Source organism: Xyrauchen texanus, chromosome 39 (genome assembly GCF_025860055.1).
Source record: "Xyrauchen texanus isolate HMW12.3.18 chromosome 39, RBS_HiC_50CHRs, whole genome shotgun sequence".
Lineage (NCBI taxonomy): Eukaryota > Metazoa > Chordata > Actinopteri > Cypriniformes > Catostomidae > Xyrauchen > Xyrauchen texanus.
Genome location: NC_068314.1, coordinates 4,368,482 through 4,392,225, shown reverse-complemented (window position 1 = coordinate 4,392,225; position 23,744 = coordinate 4,368,482). Strand labels below are relative to the sequence as shown.

Below are 23,744 nucleotides of genomic sequence, written 5' to 3'. Positions count from 1 at the left end.
ATACTTATTAGTGGTGCTTGCAAAGCATCACTATTGTAATCTCACATACTTATTAGTGGTGCTTGCAAAGCATCACTATTGTAATCTCACATACTTATTAGTGGTGCTTGCAAAGCATCACTATTGTAATCTCACATACTTATTAGTGGTGCTTGCAAAGCATCACTATTGTAATCTCACATACTTATTAGTGGTGCTTGCAAAGCATCACTATTGTAATCTCACATACTTATTATTTTTATTTTTATTAGTGGTGCTTGCAAAGCATCACTATTGTAATCTCACATACTTATTTTTATTTTTATTAGTGGTGCTTGCAAAGCATCACTATTGTAATCTCACATACTTATTATACTTTTTATTTTTATTTTTATTTTTATATCTCTTAACAAAACTTCGGCACCTAACTCGTCCCGCACCGTTTGGCGTAGACCCACGAATGAGGTGTCAAATCGAACGGCCTATTGAGGACACATGTGCTATGACTTTTATAAGCGATCGGGGGTACGGTATTTGCCCCAGGGGCAAAAAAGCGGCCGAAAAATCCCATAGACTTAACATTGAGACAAACTTTGACGCGTCACAGCTCCAAGCGAGGATTTCGTACAAACGTGTGATTTGCCACATTTGAAGAGGCTGGCAGGCTCTGTAAGAGCATACCTCAAAATGGGGTAAAAGTTGCACCCCTGGGGGGCAGGAGCTGCCCAAAAATGCCCCAATTGACTTATAATGGTGTAGGACGGCCCATGAAATGAAAAGGCATAGGGATTTGTATTGAACATAGCTCTGGATCACAGTGTCATAGAGACGAGGGGTGGGCTCATTTTACTCAGACAACCAATCAGTCTCTCTGGATCATTGTGAAGCTATCAAGCCACGCCCTAGCAACCATTAAGAGCACCTTAGCAACAAGTCCCATAGACTTCTATTGAAAAAGATCAAAGGGATATCTCCGGATAGAAGTGTCATAGAAACACAAGGGTGGTCTCGTTTGACTCGGGACAGCAAACAGCCAATCATGCATCACTTCAACACTTCCTAGCCCCTCCCTAGCAACCATTGTCGAGCACCTTAACAACCAAAATCCATAGAGGGATATCTTCCATTCTGAATGTCACAGAGGCATGGGAGTTGGTTTATATCATTCATACTGACAAGCAGCCTTTGGAGATTCATGATTGCCAGCTGCCAAGCCACTCCCTAGCAACTACACAGAGTACCCTAGCAACCGTTTAGCAGTAACTATATCTCTGCACCAGAAAATCAGAGAGACTTCTGGGTTGATTTATTTCAATCAGGATGGCAAGGAGACTTGATAAGTATCACTATGTTAACTGCCTAGCAACCAGATGGGGTTACCCTAGCAACCGAGTAACAAATCACATATCTCTGCATCAGAAAAACGTAGAGACTTCCGGGTTGACTTATTTCAATCAGGATGGCAAGGACACTTCATTAGTATCACTATGGTAACTGCCTAGCAACCAGATGGGCTTACCCTAGCAACCGAGTAACAAATCACATATCTCTGCATCACAAAAACATAGAGACTTCCGGGTTGACTTATTTCAATCAGGATGGCAAGGAGACTTGATAAGTATCACTATGTTAACTGCCTAGCAACCAGATGGGGTTACCCTAGCAACCGAGTAACAAATCACATATCTCTGCATCAGAAAAACGTAGAGACTTCCGGGTTGACTTATTTCAATCAGGATGGCAAGGACACTTCATTAGTATCACTATGGTAACTGCCTAGCAACCACATGAGCTTACCCTAGCAACCGAAGTAACAAATCACATATCTCTGCATCAGAAAAACGTACAGACTTCCGGGTTGACTTATTTCAATCAGGATGGCAAGGACACTTGATTAGTATCACTATGATTACTGCCTAGCAACCAGATGGGGTTACCCTAGCAACCGAGTAACAAATCACATATCTCTGCACCAGAAAATAGTACTGACTTCCGGGTTGATTTATTTCACTCAGGATGGCAAGGACACTTCATTACTATCACTATGGTAACTGCCTAGCAACCAGATGGGGTTACCCTAACAACCCAGACACAAATCACATATCTCGGCACCAGAAAAGAGTACAGACTTCCAGGTTGATTTATTTCAACCAGGATGGCAAGGACACTTCATTAGTATCAATATGGTAACTGCCTAGCAACCACATGGGGTTACCCTAGCAACCGAGTAACAAATCACATATCTCTGCATCAGAAAAACGTAGATACTTCTGGGTTGACTTATTTCAATCAGGATGGCAAGGACACTTGATTACTATCACTATGGTAACTGCCTAGCAACCAGATGGGGTTACCCTAGCAACCGAGTAACAAATCACATATCTCTGCACCAGAAAATAGTACTGACTTCCGGGTTGATTTATTTCACTCAGGATCGCAAGGACACTTGATTACTATCACTATGGTAACTGCCTAGCAACCAGATGGGGTTACCCTAGCAACCGAGGAACAAATCACATATCTCGGCACCAGAAAAGAGTACAGACTTCCGGCTTGATTTATTTCACTCAGGATCGCAAGGACACTTGATTACTATCACTATGGTAACTGCCTAGCAACCAGATGGGGTTACCCTAGCAACCGAGAAACAAATCACATATCTCGGCACCAGAAAAGAGTACAGACTTCCGGGTTGATTTATTTCAACCAGGATGGCAAGGACACTTCATTAGTATCAATATGGTAACTGCCTAGCAACCAGATGGGGTTACCCTAGCAACCGAGTAACAAATCACATATCTCTGCACCAGAAAACACTACAGACTTCCGGGTTGACTTATTTCACTCAGGATGGAAAGGAGCCATGTATTGTATTACCTTGGTAACTGCATAGCAACCACATGGGCTTACCCTAGCAACCGAGTAAAAAATCACATATTTCTGCACCAGAAAATCGTACAGACTTCTGGGCTGATTTATTTATGACCATAATTTTTTTTCTTTTCAAGTTACAACATGCTGTTTGACGAGTTTTGCCACGGCAAGCACCACTCACATTTTCTTCAGGAAATGTACCTATCTAGTTTTTCTTCTTTTTATTATTATTCTATCTCCGTACAAAACTTCGGCACCTAACTCGTCCCGCACCGTTTGGCGTAGACCCACAAATGAGGTGTCAAATCGAACGGCCTATTGAGGACACGTGTGCTATGACTTTTATAAGCGTATCGGGTACGGTATTTGCCCCAGGGGCAAAAAAGCGGCCGAAAAATCCCATAGACTTAACATTGTGACAAACTTTGAGGCGTCACAGCTCCGAGTGAGGATTTCACAGAAACGTGTGATTTGCCACATTTGAAGAGGCTGGCAGGCTCTGTAAGAGCATACCTCAATATGGGGTAAAAGTTGCACCCCTGGGGGCAGGAGCTCCCAAAAATGCCCCAATTGACTTATAATGGTGTAGGACGGCCCATGAAATGAAAAGGCATAGGGATTTGTATTGAACATAGCTCTGGATCACAGTGTCATAGAGACCAGGGGTGGGCTCATTTTACTCAGACGACCAATCAGTCTCTCAGGATCATTGTGAAGCTATCAAGCCACGCCCTAGCAACCATTAAGAGCACCTTAGCAACAAGTCCCATAGACTTCTATTGAAACAGATCAAAGGGATATCTCCGGATAGAAGTGTCATAGAAACACAAGGGTGGTCTCGTTTGACTCGGGACAGCAAACAGCCAATCATGCATCAAATCAACACTTCCTAGCCCCTCCCTAGCAACCATTGTCGAGCACCTTAACAACCAAAATCCATAGAGGGATATCTTCCATTCTGAATGTCACAGAGGCATGGGAGTTGGTTTATATCATTCATACTGACAAGCAGCCTTTGGAGATTCATGATTGGCAGCTGCCAAGCCACACCCTAGCAACTAAACAGAGTACCCTAGCAACCGTTTAGCAGTAACTATATCTCTGCACCACAAAATCAGAGAGACTTCTGGGTTGATTTATTTCAATCAGGATGGCAAGGAGACTTGATTAGTATCACTATGGTAACTGCCTAGCAACCAGATGGGGTTACCCTAGCAACCGAGTAACAAATCACATATCTCTGCATCAGAAAAACGTAGAGACTTCCTGGTTGACTTATTTCAATCAGGATGGAAAGGACACTTCATTAGTATCACTATGGTAACTGCCTAGCAACCAGATGGGCTTACCCTAGCAACCGAGTAACAAATCACATATCTCTGCATCACAAAAACATAGAGACTTCCGGGTTGACTTATTTCAATCAGGATGGCAAGGACACTTCATTAGTATCACTATGGTAACTGCCTAGCAACCAGATGAGCTTACCCTAGCAACCGAGTAACAAATCACATATCTCTGCATCAGAAAAACGTAGAGACTTCCGGGTTGACTTATTTCAATCAGGATGGCAAGGACACTTGATTAGTATCACTATGGTATCTGCCTAGCAACCAGATGGGCTTACCCTAGCAACCGAGTAACAAATCACATATCTCTGCATCACAAAAACATAGAGACTTCCGGGTTGACTTATTTCAATCAGGATGGCAAGGAGACTTGATAAGTATCACTATGTTAACTGCCTAGCAACCAGATGGGGTTACCCTAGCAACCGAGAAACAAATCACATATCTCGGCACCAGAAAAGAGTACAGACTTCCGGGTTGATTTATTTCAATCAGGATGGCAAGGACACTTGATTACTATCACTATGGTAACTGCCTAGCAACCAGATGGGGTTACCCTAGCAACCGAGAAACAAATCACATATCTCGGCACCAGAAAAGAGTACAGACTTCCGGGCTGATTTATTTCAATCAGGATGGCAAGGAGACTTGATTAGTATCACTATGGTAACTGCCTAGCAACCAGATGGGGTTACCCTAGCAACCGAGTAACAAATCACATATCTCTGCATCAGAAAAACGTAGAGACTTCCGGGTTGACTTATTTCAATCTGGATGGCAAGGAGACTTGATTAGTATCACTATGGTAACTGCCTAGCAACCAGATGGGGTTACCCTAGCAACCGAGTAACAAATCACATATCTCTGCATCAGAAAAACGTAGAGACTTCCGGGTTGACTTATTTCAATCAGGATGGCAAGGACACTTGATTAGTATCACTATGGTAACTGCCTAGCAACCAGATGGGGTTACCCTAGCAACCGAGTAACAAATCACATATCTCTGCATCAGAAAAACATAGAGACTTCCGGGTTACTTATTTCAATCAGGATGGCAAGGACACTTGATTAGTATCACTGTGGTAACTGCCTAGCAACCAGATGGGGTTACCCTAGCAACCGAGTAACAAATCACATATCTCTGCATCAGAAAAACGTAGAGACTTCCGGGTTGACTTATTTCAATCAGGATGGCAAGGACACTTGATTAGTATCACTATGGTAACTGCCTAGCAACCAGATGGGCTTACCCTAGCAACCGAGTAACAAATCACATATCTCTGCATCAGAAAAACGTAGAGACTTCTGGGTTGGTTTATTTCACTCAGGATGGCAAGGAGACTTCATAAGTATCACTATGGTAACTGCCTAGCAACAAGGAGGGGTTACCCTAGCAATCAAATAACAAATCACATATCTCTGGATCACAACATCGTAGAGACTTCCTGGTTGACTTATTTCACTCAGGATGGAAAGGAGCCATGTATTGTATTACCTTGCTAACTGCATAGCAACCACATGGGCTTACCCTAGCAACCTAGTAACAAATCACATATTTCTGCACCAGAAAATTATACAGACTTCTGGGTTGATTTATTTATGACCACAATTTCTGTTCTTTTCAAGCAGGCTATTTGACGAGTTTTGCCACGGCAAGCACCACTCACATTTTCTTCAGGAAATGTACCTATCTAGTTTTTATTTTTATATCTCTTAACAAAACTTCGGCACCTAACTCGTCCCGCACCGTTTGGCGTAGACCCACGAATGAGGTGTCAAATCGAACGGCCCATTGAGGACACGTGTGCTATGACTTTTATAAGCGATCGGGGGTACGGTATTTGCCCCAGGGGCAAAAAAGTGGCCGAAAAATCACATAGACTTAACATTGAGACAAACTTTGACGCGTCACAGCTCCAAGCGAGGATTTCGTAGAAACGTGTGATTTGCCACATTTGAAGAGGCTGGCAGGCTCTGTAAGAGCATACCTCAATATGGGGTAAAAGTTGCACCCCTGGGGGCAGGAGCTGCCCAAAAATGCCCCAATTGACTTATAATGGTGTAGGACGGCCCATGAAATGAAAAGGCATAGGGATTTGTATTGAACATAGCTCTGGATCACAGTGTCATAGAGACGAGGGGTGGGCTCATTTCACTCAGACGACCAATCAGTCTCTCAGGATCATTGTAAAGCTATCAAGCCACGCCCTAGCAACCATTAAGAGCACCTTAGCAACAAGTCCCATAGACTTCTATTGAAACATATCAAAGGGATATCTCCGGATAGAAGTGTCATAGAAACACAAGGGTGGTCTCGTTTGACTCGGGACAGCAAACAGCCAATCATGCATCAAATCAACACTTCCTAGCCCCTCCCTAGCAACCATTGTCGAGCACCTTAACAACCAAAATCCATAGAGGGATATCTTCCATTCTGAATGTCACAGAGGCATGGGAGTTGCTTTGTATCATTCATACTGACAAGCAGCCTTTGGAGATTCATGATTGGCAGCTGCCAAGCCACTCCCTAGCAACTAAACAGAGTACCCTAGCAACCGTTTACCAGTAACTATATCTCTGCACCAGAAAATCAGAGAGACTTCTGGGTTGATTTATTTCAATCAGGATGGCAAGGAGACTTGATTAGTATCACTATGGTAACTGCCTAGCAACCAGATGGGGTTACCCTAGCAACCGAGTAACAAATCACATATCTCTGCATCAGAACAACGTAGAGACTTACGGGTTGACTTATTTCAATCAGGATGGAAAGGACACTTCATTAGTATCACTATGGTAACTGCCTAGCAACCAGATGGGCTTACCCTAGCAACCGAGTAACAAATCACATATCTCTGCATCACAAAAACATAGAGACTTCCGGGTTGACTTATTTCAATCAGGATGGCAAGGACACTTGATTACTATCACTATGGTAACTGCCTAGCAACCAGATGGGGTTACCCTAGCAACCGAGTAACAAATCACATATCTCTGCACTACAAAACAGTACAGACTTCCGGGTTGACTTATTTTACACAGGATGGCAAGGAGACTTCATTGGTATCACTATGGTAACTGCCTAGCAACCATATGGGGTTACCCTAGCAACCAAGTAACAAATCACATATCTCTGCATCAGAAAAACGTAGATACTTCTGGGTTGGTTTATTTCAATCAGGATGGCAAAGACACTTCATTATGATCACTATGGTAACTGCCTAGCAACAAGGAGGGGTTACCCTAGCAACCGAGTAACAAATCACATATCTCTGCACCAGAAAATTTAAGAGAATTCTGGGTTGATTTATTTTAATCAGGATGGCCAGGAGACTTGATTAGTATCACTATGGTAACTGCCTAGAAACCAGATGGGGTTAACCTAGCAACCGAGTAACAAATCACATATCTTTCCACCAGAAATTTGTAGAGATTTCCCGGTTGACTTATTTCACTCAGGATGGCAAGGAGACTTCATTACTATCACTATGGTAACTGCCTAGCAACCATATGGGGTTACCCTAGCAACCAAGTAACAAATCACATATCTCTGCATCAGAAAAACGTACAGACTTCTGGGTTGGTTTATTTCACTCAGGATGGCAAGGAGACCTGATTACTATCACGATGGTAACTGCCTAGCAACCAGATGGGGTTACCCTAGCAACCGAGTAACAAATCACATATCTCTGCACTACAAAACAGTACAGACTTCCGGGTTGACTTATTTTACTCAGGATGGCAAGGACACTTCATTAGTATCACTATGGTAACTGCCTAGCAACCATATGGGGTTAACCTAGCAACCAAGTAACAAATCACATATCTCTGCATCAGAAAAACGTAGATACTTCTGGGTTGGTTTATTTCAATCAGGATGGCAAAGACACTTGATTATGATCACTATGGTAACTGCCTAGCAACAAGGAGGGGTTACCCTAGCAACCGAGTAACAAATCACATATCTCTGCACCAGAAAATTGAAGAGAATTCTGGGTTGATTTATTTTAATCAGGATGGCCAGGAGACTTGATTAGTATCACTATGGTAACTGCCTAGCAACCAGATGGGCTTACCCTAGCAACCGAGTAACAAATCACATATCTCTGCATCACAAAAACATAGAGACTTCCGGGTTGACTTATTTCAATCAGGATGGCAAGGACACTTGATTACTATCACTATGGTAACTGCCTAGCAACCAGATGGGGTTACCCTAGCAACCGAGTAACAAATCACATATCTCTGCATCACAAAAACATAGAGACTTCCGGGTTGACTTATTTCAATCAGGATGACAAGGACACTTCATTAGTATCACTATGGTAACTTCCTAGCAACCACATGGGCTTACCCTAGCAACCGAGTAACAAATCACATATCTCTGCATCAGAAAAACGTAGAGACTTCCGGGTTGACTTATTTCACTCAGGATGGCAAGCACACTTGATTAGTATCACTATGGTAACTGCCTAGAAACCAGATGGGGTTACCTTAGCAACCGAGTAACAAATCACATATCTCTGCACCAGAAAATAGTACAGACCTCTGGGTTGATTTATTTCACTCAGGATGGCAAGGACACTTGATTACTATCACTATGGTAACTGCCTAGCAAACAGATGGTGTTACCCTAGCAACCGAGTAACAAATCACATATCTCTGCACCACAAAATAGTACAGACCTCTGGGTTGATTTATTTCATTCAGGATGGCAAGGACACTTTATTACTATCACTATGGTAACTGCCTAGCAACCAGATGGGGTTACCCTAGCAACCAAGTAACAAATCACATATCTCTGCACCAGAAAATATCACAGACCTCTGGGTTGATTTATTTCACTCAGGATGGCAAGGACACTTGATTACTATCACTATGGTAACTGCCTAGCAACCAGATGGGGTTACCCTAGCAACCGAGTAACAAATCACATATCTCTGCACTAGAAAACAGTAGAGACTTCCGGGTTGACTTATTTTACTCAGGATGGCAAGGAGACTTCATTAGTATCACTATGGTAACTGCCTAGCAACCATATGGGGTTACCCTAGCAACCAAGTAACAAATCACATATCTCTGCATCAGAAAAACGTCGATACTTCTGGGTTGGTTTATTTCAATCAGGATGGCAAAGACACTTGATTATGATCACTATGGTAACTGCCTAGCAACAAGTAGGGGTTACCCTAGCAACCGAGTAACAAATCACATATCTCTGCACCAGAAAATTGAAGAGAATTCTGGGTTGATTTATTTTAATCAGGATGGCCAGGAGACTTGATTAGTATCACTATGGTAACTGCCTAGCAACCACATGGGGTTACCCTAGCAACCTACTAACAAATCACATATTTCTGCACCAGAACATTATACAGACTTCTGGGTTGATTTATTTATGACCACAATTTCTGTTCTTTTCAAGCAGGCTATTTGACGAGTTTTGCCACGGCAAGCACCACTCACATTTTCTTCAGGAAATGTACCCATCTAGTTAGTGGTGCTTGCAAAGCATCACTATTGTAATCTCACATACTTATTATTATTAGTGGTGCTTGCAAAGCATCACTATTGTAATCTCACATACTTATTAGTGGTGCTTGCAAAGCATCACTATTGTAATCTCACATACTTATTTTTATTTTTATTTTTCTTCTTTTTATTATTATTCTATCTCCGTACAAAACTTCGGCACCTAACTCGTCCCGCACCGTTTGGCGTAGACCCACAAATGAGGTGTCAAATCGAACGGCCTATTGAGGACACGTGTGCTATGACTTTTATAAGCTGATCGGGGTACGGTATTTGCCCCAGGGGCAAAAAAGCGGCCGAAAAATCCCATAGACTTAACATTGTGACAAACTTTGAGGCGTCACAGCTCCGAGCGAGGATTTCACAGAAACGTGTGATTTGCCACATTTGAAGAGGCTGGCAGGCTCTGTAAGAGCATACCTCAATATGGGGTAAAAGTTGCACCCCTGGGGGCAGGAGCTGCCCAAAAATGCCCCAATTGACTTATAATGGTGTAGGACGGCCCATGAAATGAAAAGGCATAGGGATTTGTATTGAACATAGCTCTGGATCACAGTGTCATAGAGACCAGGGGTGGGCTCATTTTACTCAGACGACCAATCAGTCTCTCAGGATCATTGTGAAGCTATCAAGCCACGCCCTAGCAACCATTAAGAGCACCTTAGCAACAAGTCCCATAGACTTCTATTGAAACAGATCAAAGGGATATCTCCGGATAGAAGTGTCATAGAAACACAAGGGTGGTCTCGTTTGACTCGGGACAGCAAACAGCCAATCATGCATCAAATCAACACTTCCTAGCCCCTCCCTAGCAACCATTGTCGAGCACCTTAACAACCAAAATCCATAGAGGGATATCTTCCATTCTGAATGTCACAGAGGCATGGGAGTTGGTTTATATCATTCATACTGACAAGCAGCCTTTGGAGATTCATGATTGGCAGCTGCCAAGCCACTCCCTAGCAACTAAACAGAGTACCCTAGCAACCGTTTAGCAGTAACTATATCTCTGCACCACAAAATCAGAGAGACTTCTGGGTTGATTTATTTCAATCAGGATGGCAAGGAGACTTGATTAGTATCACTATGGTAACTGCCTAGCAACCAGATGGGGTTACCCTAGCAACCGAGTAACAAATCACATATCTCTGCATCAGAAAAACGTAGAGACTTCCTGGTTGACTTATTTCAATCAGGATGGAAAGGACACTTCATTAGTATCACTATGGTAACTGCCTAGCAACCAGATGGGCTTACCCTAGCAACCGAGTAACAAATCACATATCTCTGCATCACAAAAACATAGAGACTTCCGGGTTGACTTATTTCAATCAGGATGGCAAGGACACTTCATTAGTATCACTATGGTAACTGCCTAGCAACCAGATGAGCTTACCCTAGCAACCGAGTAACAAATCACATATCTCTGCATCAGAAAAACGTAGAGACTTCGGGTTGACTTATTTCAATCAGGATGGCAAGGACACTTGATTAGTATCACTATGGTATCTGCCTAGCAACCAGATGGGCTTACCCTAGCAACCGAGTAACAAATCACATATCTCTGCATCACAAAAACATAGACACTTCCGGGTTGACTTATTTCAATCAGGATGGCAAGGAGACTTGATAAGTATCACTATGTTAACTGCCTAGCAACCAGATGGGGTTACCCTAGCAACCGAGAAACAAATCACATATCTCGGCACCAGAAAAGAGTACAGACTTCCGGGTTGATTTATTTCAATCAGGATGGCAAGGACACTTGATTACTATCACTATGGTAACTGCCTAGCAACCAGATGGGGTTACCCTAGCAACCGAGAAACAAATCACATATCTCGGCACCAGAAAAGAGTACAGACTTCCGGGTTGATTTATTTCAATCAGGATGGCAAGGAGACTTGATTAGTATCACTATGGTAACTGCCTAGCAACCAGATGGGGTTACCCTAGCAACCGAGTAACAAATCACATATCTCTGCATCAGAAAAACGTAGAGACTTCCGGGTTGACTTATTTCAATCTGGATGGCAAGGAGACTTGATTAGTATCACTATGGTAACTGCCTAGCAACCAGATGGGGTTACCCTAGCAACCGAGTAACAAATCACATATCTCTGCATCAGAAAAACGTAGAGACTTCCGGGTTGACTTATTTCAATCAGGATGGCAAGGACACTTGATTAGTATCACTATGGTAACTGCCTAGCAACTACACAGAGTACCCTAGCAACCGTTTAGCAGTAACTATATCTCTGCACCAGAAAATCAGAGAGACTTCTGGGTTGATTTATTTCAACCAGGATGGCAAGGACACTTCATTAGTATCAATATGGTAACTGCCTAGCAACCAGATGGGGTTACCCTAGCAACCGAGTAACAAATCACATATCTCTGCATCAGAAAAACGTAGAGACTTCCGGGTTGACTTATTTCAATCAGGATGGCAAGGACACTTCATTAGTATCACTATGGTAACTGCCTAGCAACCAGATGGGCTTACCCTAGCAACCGAGTAACAAATCACATATCTCTGCATCACAAAAACATAGAGACTTCCGGGTTGACTTATTTCAATCAGGATGGCAAGGACACTTGATAAGTATCACTATGTTAACTGCCTAGCAACCAGATGGGGTTACCCTAGCAACCGAGTAACAAATCACATATCTCTGCATCAGAAAAGCGTAGAGACTTCCGGGTTGACTTATTTCAATCAGGATGGCAAGGACACTTCATTAGTATCACTATGGTAACTGCCTAGCAACCACATGAGCTTACCCTAGCAACCGAGTAACAAATCACATATCTCTGCATCAGAAAAACGTAGAGACTTCCGGGTTGACTTATTTCAATCAGGATGGCAAGGACACTTGATTAGTATCACTATGATTACTGCCTAGCAACCAGATGGGGTTACCCTAGCAACCGAGTAACAAATCACATATCTCTGCACCAGAAAATAGTACTGACTTCCGGGTTGATTTATTTCACTCAGGATGGCAAGGACACTTCATTACTATCACTATGGTAACTGCCTAGCAACCAGATGGGGTTACCCTAGCAACCGAGAAACAAATCACATATCTCGGCACCAGAAAACAGTACAGACTTCCAGGTTAATTTATTTCAACCAGGATGGCAAGGACACTTCATTAGTATCAATATGGTAACTGCCTAGCAACCACATGGGGTTACCCTAGCAACCGAGTAACAAATCACATATCTCTGCATCAGAAAAGCGTAGATACTTCTGGGTTGACTTATTTCAATCAGGATGGCAAGGACACTTGATTACTATCACTATGGTAACTGCCTAGCAACCAGATGGGGTTACCCTAGCAACCGAGTAACAAATCACATATCTCTGCACCAGAAAATAGTACTGACTTCCGGGTTGATTTATTTCACTCAGGATCGCAAGGACACTTGATTACTATCACTATGGTAACTGCCTAGCAACCAGATGGGGTTACCCTAGCAACCGAGAAACAAATCACATATCTCGGCACCAGAAAAGAGTACAGACTTCCGGGTTGATTTATTTCAACCAGGATGGCAAGGACACTTCATTAGTATCAATATGGTAACTGCCTAGCAACCAGATGGGGTTACCCTAGCAACCGAGTAACAAATCACATATCTCTGCACCAGAAAACACTACAGACTTCCGGGTTGACTTATTTCACTCAGGATGGAAACTACCCATGTATTGTATTACCTTGGTAACTGCATAGCAACCACATGGGCTTACCCTAGCAACCGAGTAAAAAATCACATATTTCTGCACCAGAAAATCGTACAGACTTCTGGGCTGATTTATTTATGACCATAATTTTTTTTCTTTTCAAGTTACAACATGCTGTTTGACGAGTTTTGCCACGGCAAGCACCACTCACATTTTCTTCAGGAAATGTACCCATCTAGTTTTTATTTTTATTTTTCTTCTTTTTATTATTATTCTATCTCCGTACAAAACTTCGGCACCTAACTCGTCCCGCACCGTTTGGCGTAGACCCACAAATGAGGTGTCAAATCGAACGGCCTATTGAGGACACGTGTGCTATGACTTTTATAAGCGATTGGGGGTACGGTATTTGCCCCAGGGGCAAAAAAGCGGCCGAAAAATCCCATAGACTTAACATTGTGACAAACTTTGAGGCGTCACAGCTCCGAGCGAGGATTTCACAGAAACGTGTGATTTGCCACATTTGAAGAGGCTGGCAGGCTCTGTAAGAGCATACCTCAATATGGGGTAAAAGTTGCACCCCTGGGGGCAGGAGCTGCCCAAAAATGCCCCAATTGACTTATAATGGTGTAGGACGGCCCATGAAATGAAAAGGCATAGGGATTTGTATTGAACATAGCTCTGGATCACAGTGTCATAGAGACCAGGGGTGGGCTCATTTTACTCAGACGACCAATCAGTCTCTCAGGATCATTGTGAAGCTATCAAGCCACGCCCTAGCAACCATTAAGAGCACCTTAGCAACAAGTCCCATAGACTTCTATTGAAACAGATCAAAGGGATATCTCCGGATAGAAGTGTCATAGAAACACAAGGGTGGTCTCGTTTGACTCGGGACAGCAAACAGCCAATCATGCATCAAATCAACACTTCCTAGCCCCTCCCTAGCAACCATTGTCGAGCACCTTAACAACAAAAATCCATAGAGGGATATCTTCCATTCTGAATGTCACAGAGGCATGGGAGTTGGTTTATATCATTCATACTGACAAGCAGCCTTTGGAGATTCATGATTGGCAGCTGCCAAGCCACTCCCTAGCAACTAAACAGAGTACCCTAGCAACCGTTTAGCAGTAACTATATCTCTGCACCACAAAATCAGAGAGACTTCTGGGTTGATTTATTTCAATCAGGATGGCAAGGAGACTTGATTAGTATCACTATGGTAACTGCCTAGCAACCAGATGGGGTTACCCTAGCAACCGAGTAACAAATCACATATCTCTGCATCAGAAAAACGTAGAGACTTCCTGGTTGACTTATTTCAATCAGGATGGAAAGGACACTTCATTAGTATCACTATGGTAACTGCCTAGCAACCAGATGGGCTTACCCTAGCAACCGAGTAACAAATCACATATCTCTGCATCACAAAAACATAGAGACTTCCGGGTTGACTTATTTCAATCAGGATGGCAAGGACACTTCATTAGTATCACTATGGTAACTGCCTAGCAACCAGATGAGCTTACCCTAGCAACCGAGTAACAAATCACATATCTCTGCATCAGAAAAACGTAGAGACTTCCGGGTTGACTTATTTCAATCAGGATGGCAAGGACACTTGATTAGTATCACTATGGTATCTGCCTAGCAACCAGATGGGCTTACCCTAGCAACCGAGTAACAAATCACATATCTCTGCATCACAAAAACATAGACACTTCCGGGTTGACTTATTTCAATCAGGATGGCAAGGAGACTTGATAAGTATCACTATGTTAACTGCCTAGCAACCAGATGGGGTTACCCTAGCAACCGAGAAACAAATCACATATCTCGGCACCAGAAAAGAGTACAGACTTCCGGGTTGATTTATTTCAATCAGGATGGCAAGGACACTTGATTACTATCACTATGGTAACTGCCTAGCAACCAGATGGGGTTACCCTAGCAACCGAGAAACAAATCACATATCTCGGCACCAGAAAAGACTACAGACTTCGGGTTGATTTATTTCAATCAGGATGGCAAGGAGACTTGATTAGTATCACTATGGTAACTGCCTAGCAACCAGATGGGGTTACCCTAGCAACCGAGTAACAAATCACATATCTCTGCATCAGAAAAGCGTAGAGACTTCCGGGTTGACTTATTTCAATCTGGATGGCAAGGAGACTTGATTAGTATCACTATGGTAACTGCCTAGCAACCAGATGGGGTTACCCTAGCAACCGAGTAACAAATCACATATCTCTGCATCAGAAAAACGTAGAGACTTCCGGGTTGACTTATTTCAATCAGGATGGCAAGGACACTTTATTAGTATCACTATGGTAACTGCCTAGCAACCAGATGGGGTTACCCTAGCAACCGAGTAACAAATCACATATCTCTGCATCAGAAAAACATAGAGACTTCGGGGTTACTTATTTCAATCAGGATGGCAAGGACACTTGATTAGTATCACTGTGGTAACTGCCTAGCAACCAGATGGGGTTACCCTAGCAACCGAGTAACAAATCACATATCTCTGCATCAGAAAAGCGTAGAGACTTCGGGTTGACTTATTTCAATCAGGATGGCAAGGACACTTGATTAGTATCACTATGGTAACTGCCTAGCAACCAGATGGGCTTACCCTAGCAACCGAGTAACAAATCACATATCTCTGCATCAGAAAAACGTAGAGACTTCTGGGTTGGTTTATTTCACTCAGGATGGCAAGGAGACTTCATAAGTATCACTATGGTAACTGCCTAGCAACAAGGAGGGGTTACCCTAGCAACCAAATAACAAATCACATATCTCTGGATCACAACATCGTAGAGACTTCCTGGTTGACTGATTTTACTCTGGATAGCAAGGAGACTTGATAAGTATCACTATGGTAACTGCCTAGCAACCACATGGGGTTACCCTAGCAACCCAGAAACAAATCACATATCTCTGCACCAGAAAACAGTACAGATTTTTGGGTTGAATTATTTCACTCAGGATGGAAAGGAGCCATGTATTGTATTACCTTGCTAACTGCATAGCAACCACATGGGCTTACCCTAGCAACCTAGTAACAAATCACATATTTCTGCACCAGAAAATTATACAGACTTCTGGGTTGATTTATTTATGACCACAATTTCTGTTCTTTTCAAGCAGGCTATTTGACGAGTTTTGCCACGGCAAGCACCACTCACATTTTCTTCAGGAAATGTACCTATCTAGTTATTTTTATTTTTCTTATTTTTTATATCTCTTAACAAAACTTCGGCACCTAACTCGTCCCGCACCGTTTGGCGTACACCCACGAATGAGGTGTCAAATCGAACGGCCTATTGAGGACACGTGTGCTATGACTTTTATAAGCGATCGGGGGTACGGTACTTGCCCCAGGGGCAAAAAAGCAGCCGAAAAAACCCATAGACTTAACATTGAGACAAACTTTGACGCGTCACAGCTCCAAGCGAGGATTTCGTAGAAACGTGTCATTTGCCACATTTGAAGAGGCTGGCAGCCTCTGTAAGAGCATACCTCAATATGGGGTAAAAGTTGCACCCCTGGGGGCCAGGAGCTGCCCAAAAATGCCCCAATTGACTTATAATGGTGTAGGACGGCCCATGAAATGAAAAGGCATAGGGATTTGTATTGAACATAGCTCTGGATCACAGTGTCATAGAGACGAGGGGGTGGGCTCATTTTATTCAGACGACCAATCAGTCTCTCAGGATCATTGTGAAGCTATCAAGCCACGCCCTAGCAACCATTAAGAGCACCTTAGCAACAAGTCCCATAGACTTCTATTGAAACAGATCAAAGGGATATCTCCGGATAGAAGTGTCATAGAAACACAAGGGTGGTCTCGTTTCACTCGGGACAGCAAACAGCCAATCATGCATCAAATCAACACTTCCTAGCCCCTCCCTAGCAACCATTGTCGAGCACCTTAACAACCAAAATCCATAGAGGGATATCTTCCATTCTGAATGTCACAGAGGCATGGGAGTTGGTTTATATCATTCATACTGACAAGCAGCCTTTGGAGATTCATGATTGGCAGCTGCCAAGCCACTCCCTAGCAACTAAACAGAGTACCCTAGCAACCGTTTAGCAGTAACTATATCTCTGCACCAGAAAATCAGAGAGACTTCTGGGTTGATTTATTTCAATCAGGATGGCAAGGACACTTGATTAGTATCACTATGGTAACTGCCTAGCAACCAGATGGGGTTACCCTAGCAACCGAGTAAGAAATCACATATCTCTGCACCAGAAAACACTACAGACTTCCGGGTTGACTTATTTCACTCAGGATGGAAAGGAGCCATGTGTTGTATTACCTTGGTAACTGCATAGCAACCACTTGGGCTTACCCTAGCAACCGAGTAACAAATCACATATTTCTGCACCAGAAAATCGTACAGACTTCTGGTTTGATTTATTTATGACCATAATTTTTGTTCTTTTCAAGTTATAGCATGCTGTTTGACGAGTTTTGACACGACAAGCACCACTCACATTTTCTTCAGGAAATGTACCTATCTAGTTATTTTTATTTTTATTTTTATATCTCCGTACAAAACTTCGGCACCTAACTCGTCCCTCACTGTTTGGCGTAGACCCACGAATGAGGTGTCAAATCGAACGGCCTATTGAGGACACGTGTGCTATGACTTTTATAAGCGATCGGGGGTACGGTATTTGCCCCAGGGGCAAAAAAGCGGCCGAAAAATCCCATAGACTTAACATTGCGACAAACTTTGACGCATCACAGCTCCGAGCCAGGATTTCGTAGAAACGTGTCATTTGCTACATTTGAAGAGGCTGGCAGGCTCTGTAAGAGCATGCCTCAATATGGGGTAAAAGTTGCACCCCTGGGGGGCAGGAGCTGCCCAAATTTGCCCCCATTGACTTACAATGGTGTAGGACGGACCATGAAATAGGCATTTTGTATTGAACATAGCTCTGGATCACAGTGTCATAGAGACAAGGGGGCGGGCTCATTTTACTCAGATGACCAATCAGTCTCTCGGGATCATTGTGAAGCTATCAAGCCACGCCCTAACAACAATTTAAAGCACCTTAGCAACAAGTCCCATAGACTTCTAATGAAAGACATCAAAGGGATATCTCCGGATAGAAGTGTCATAGAAACACAAGGGTGGTCTCGTTTGACTCGGGGCAGCAAACAGCCAATCATGAATCACCTCAACACTTCCTAGCCCCTCCCTACCAACCATTGTCGAGCACCTTAGCAACCAAAATCCATAGAGGCATATCTTCCATTCTGAATGTCACAGAGGCATGGGAGTTGGTTTATATCATTCATACTGACAAGCAGCCTTTGAAGTTTCACGATTGGCAGCTGCCAAGCCACTCCCTAGCAACTAAACAGAGTACCCTAGCAACCGTTTAGCTATAACTATATCTCTGCACCAGAAAATCAGAGAGACTTCTGGGTTGATTTATTCCAATCAGGATGGCAAGGACACTTGATAAGTATCACTACGGTAACTGCCTAGCAACCACATGGGGTTACCCTAGCAACAGAGTAACAAATCACATATCTCTGCATCAGAAAAACGTACAGACTTCCGGGTTGACTTATTTCGCTCGGGATGGAAAGGAGCCATGTATTGTATTACCTTGGTAACTGCATAGCAACCACACGGGCTTACCCTAGCAACCGAGTAACAAATCACATATTTCTGCACCAGAAAATCGTACAGACTTCCGGGTTGATTTATTTACGACCGTGATTTTTGTTCTTTTCGAGTTACAGCATGCTGTTTGACGAGTTTTGCCACGGCAAGCACCACTCACATTTTCTTCAGGAAATGTACCCATCTAGTTATTATTATTGTTATTATTATTATTACTTTAAAGACAAATGCAAAACATTTAAAATTTAGCACTGTTATTAAAAGTGCTATATGATCCATTAGAGATGTACTGGGATTAAAAATCAGAACAGGGCAATGGTGACCGTGATACCAAATGGAAATATTAGCTAATAATTCTGCTTACTGAAAATACAGAATTATGTTAGATACTTATGCTTACACACTGTCACTGATTTCATACATTTAAAATATTTTTAATTAAAGCTGTCTTTTTCTATAATAGTATTGTCACTGATTACAACATATAAATACATATTTATTTGAAGTGCATGCTTATCCAGTTATCAAAAACCTTATTGAAATGTTCTGATGAAATCAAATCAGACATTACATTTGACAGCATTATTTTACATATTCAGCGTTATACCGTATATAGTAGATTAATATGGCACAATGCTGTGTTTTCACCCTGTAAAATGTCAAATACTCGGGTGACATTATTGACCGCTGGCTTGGCTCCCATTGAACACAATCTACAGTGCCGCAACTGGGTCCAGTTCTGTCTGGTCCATTGTCCATCATGCATTTATTCATCTTCAACCTGTGAAATATTCAATACAACACCAACAACTTCAGTCTAGAGTGCGGCAACACCTCTCATTTGAGCTGCATTGACACACTTGTGCCACTCTAGTCATACTTTTATCGATGAAGAAAGCAAAGGAGATCTGTGCATCACACAGATACATAGTATCGGTACTAATCATGTTAAGGACACACTGTTTGATGTCACTAACATAAAAAAGATGAAAGGATCCCTTTCCCAATCTCCATATCTCAAGTCTTATTCACTGTATCAGTTATCTGCCATGGCAGCTGAATGAAACATAAACAGCCTTGGAATTTATTGATAGCATAATGTTTGTTTTCTTCTGGGTGGTAATTGATGTGTATAATTACCAAACTGTAAGATTCATTTTGATGCAGTCAGAGATGAGATAAGAAGTCTTTTGTCAAGTATGTTGTGCGAGTTGTTTTTGTTAGGATCGGTATCGGACTTTACAGTTTTCTTTTATTAACCCCATAAGTCAGTCAGTTTCCCTCATCCCCAAAACAGCACAACGCTCCACTGCCTGGAGAAATGGAGCACAGCTGGTTCTGGATAGTCTGGATCCGGAATGTAATAAATTTTCCCCATAGACTAATTGATTTTTAACTATAACTTCTAAACGTTTAAAAACAGACATACTGTGAGCTATGAGATTATTATTTGATGGTGTATGCCAACAGAGTCTGCGTTATTTCAAATTCTTTAAAAAAATTTGTTTAATAGCACGATTTATGGTGAAGTGCACTGCCCATGATCCACCAATCAGAGAATGGTGGCAAACAAAGCACACCAAAAGAGCTCTGCAGCGACGCAGTGTGAATTACCAAGTCGGTCTCCCTATACTCTCAAACTGCTTGTTTATTTGCATATATTTTAATATTTTGCAATCAATTTAAAATGATGTTTCTTTACTTATAATCAACAACTTTTATAGCAATAGTTTTCTATTTTTCTCAATTTTTTTTTATTACATCAATCGCAATGTTTCATAGTATTGTAGTTCATTCCCTCATTTAAGAAGTATACATTCTTGTACCTTTTTGTCTTTTTGCCTGATTTTCAAATACATTTTCATTTTAAAGCAAAGTTTGTTATGTTGCAATACACCTCGGAGCTGGTTGGTTTGGTTCATGGCTCTTGTATGAAAGATTTATGAAATCCTTTTGGAAAAAATGACGGGGGAATATTCTGCCGGAACCAAGACAGCTGAGAATGTGGGCGGGCACCTTTGAGCTCTATTGCCAGCCATATTGAAGTAGCTTGCAAATGCTCCATTCAAAAGAACTTAATGAAAATAAACTTCCGTTCTGCAGATTTTGTGGCTCCATATGACCAGATGTGGTCTACTTTTATTTTTTATTGCATTATGTCACAGGACACCCACACACTTTTAGAAAAACGCACATACATGCCTAATACTCCTATACACACAGACTTCCCTAATCATCCCTAATCCCAGACACACATTGTCCTTGTACATGCTTCTGTACAGATGCCACACACACTTACAGGGCAGTATAGCTAGGTTTTAAGTGAAGAAACTTGGGTCCAAACATCTGAGCTTGAGACCTCTGAGATGCTCTGGGCTCACCTCCAGAAGAAGTTACACAAGATGTACGCTCTATCTCACAGGGCTCTGTAACTCCATATTTGGGCCATTCTCTTCATTATATCTGCTGTCTCTATAAGCTCTATAGTCTTCTTCTCTCCCTGAAGCCCATCAGCCTGGGGTGAGTGATCCGCCCTCAGGCAATGCTGAGTCTCATTTTGTCTCAATCAGCAGAATGTCTAACAAACTCAATGGTGTCCATGGAGCTCTGGCTGTGGTCATTGGGGAACCTGAAGCCTGGTGTCTAAACCGCACCATGTCCTCCCAGACCACTGTGCTTCTCTTGTTTACTAAAGACAATATGTTTGTTTTTTAGACAGTAATGGAACTTTTTAAAGACTTTTGATTTCACTGACATTTCTCGAATGTGTTTTTTTCCGGCATTGCAGATGCAACACCCTACTAAAATACTCTGAAAATGTACTTTTTCTGCACTTTCAGCTGCACTGCCATGCCGCTATTGAATCAGCAGTGCGAAACACACCGATCAGCCAAAACATTAAAACCACCTGCCTAATATTATGTAGGTCCCCCTCGTGCCACCAAAACAGCACCAACTCGCATCTCAGAATAGCATTCTGATTATATTCTTCTCACTACAATTGTACAGAGTGGTTATCTGAGTTACTGTAGACTTTGTCAGTTCAAACCAGTCTGGCCATTCTCTGTTGACCTCTCTCATCAACAAGGAGTTTCTGTACACAGAACTGTCACTCACTGGATGTTTTTTGTTTTTGGCACCATTTGGAGTAAATTCTAGAGACTGTTGTGTGTGAAAATCCCAGAAGATCAACAGTTACAGAAATACTCAAACCAGCCCGTCTGGCACCAACAATCATGCCACAGTCCAAATCACTGAGATCACATTTTTCCCCATTCTGATGGTTGATGTGAACATTAACTGAAACTCCTGACCCGTATCTGCATGACTTTGACTTTCTGCATGACTTTGACTTTCTGCATACACTACAATGCTGCCACATGATTGGCTGATTAGATAATCGCATGGATGATTGTTGGTGCCAGACGGGCTGGTTTGAGTATTTCTGTAACTGTTGATCTTCTGGGATTTTCACACACAACATTCTCTAGAATTTACTCAGCATGGTGCGAAAAATGGCAGTTCTGTGGACTGAAATGCCTTGTTGATGAGGTCAATGGGAAAATGCCAGACTGGTTTGATCTGACAAAGTGTACAGTAACTCAGACAACCGCTCTGTACAATTATAGTGAGAAGAATGTCATCTCAGAATATTGTTCTGAGATGAGGTTTGGCACTGTTTTGGCAGCACGAGGGAACCTACAGAGCAAAATATATTGTGTTCCCAGTGTAGTCTGATACTGGAATAAATTACACTTATAAGCCATTTGTTTATATTTACCATTAGTCCTGAACGATTAATCATATTGCAATCACAATGTCAGCCTGTGCGATTATATGACGGCAAATGCTGCGATTTTATTAAATAAATAAGTGCATGTGATGTGTGGACGAGACATCTGTTTGCCTATTTTCTACACCGCTAATAAAGATGACCAGTCAATCTCAGTTTAGGGAGTGGCAAGTGTGGTTATGTCATGTGAGTTTCCGGAGTGCAGCGTGGAAATCGGGTGACGAAAGATGCCGAGCAGACCGACACTGAACTGGTGGCCAGAAAAAATAACACAGAAACACAGATCACGGCTTGGTGATATGTCTTTATTTCATCAATAATTAAAGTTCAAATAATAAGGGAGCGTGACATGTAAATAAGCACAAACTCCAAAACTGTCATTCTCTGTGCGGTCAGAGCCACTTCAACCAGTCGCGGAAGAGATACAATTTGAGGGGGAGTCGAGACAGGAATAGAGATAAAGTTCCGCCGGGTGATGCACACTCTAACACGGAGACGCTCGTCTCTCACCACCGCTGATGAGATCATCATAAGATCAATCTTATGTGAAAAATAACAGTTTACTTTTCAAAAGAGTTTATACAAAGTACATGTTACATCCTGCTTAAATGTCCCTGTTTGTTTGGACAATCTTATTTTCGTGAAAGTGTATGTTCTTATTTATTGTTCCATTTTATTTAGGTGAAATATTGAGAAAATAACAAGTTTGCAGTAATGCAAAGATATTATTTAATTTTGTAAAAATATTTTATTTTGAAAACACTGCATTTATAGTTGTTGTTGTTGTTGCTAGTTTGTATGTTTGAGTTGAGAAATACACATTTCAGCATTATCAGTAATCTATTTGTGCATTTTCCTTGATAACC

The 23,744-nt window shown here is 42.1% G+C and overlaps 1 protein-coding gene across 4 annotated transcripts in view; it reads left to right on the top strand.

The window, feature by feature from the left end:
- The window catches only part of LOC127632762 (voltage-gated potassium channel subunit beta-2-like), a 208,154-nt gene that overhangs the window by 154,772 nt on the left and 29,638 nt on the right, over positions 1 to 23,744 (top strand). The gene's annotated exons all lie outside the window — the stretch shown is intronic.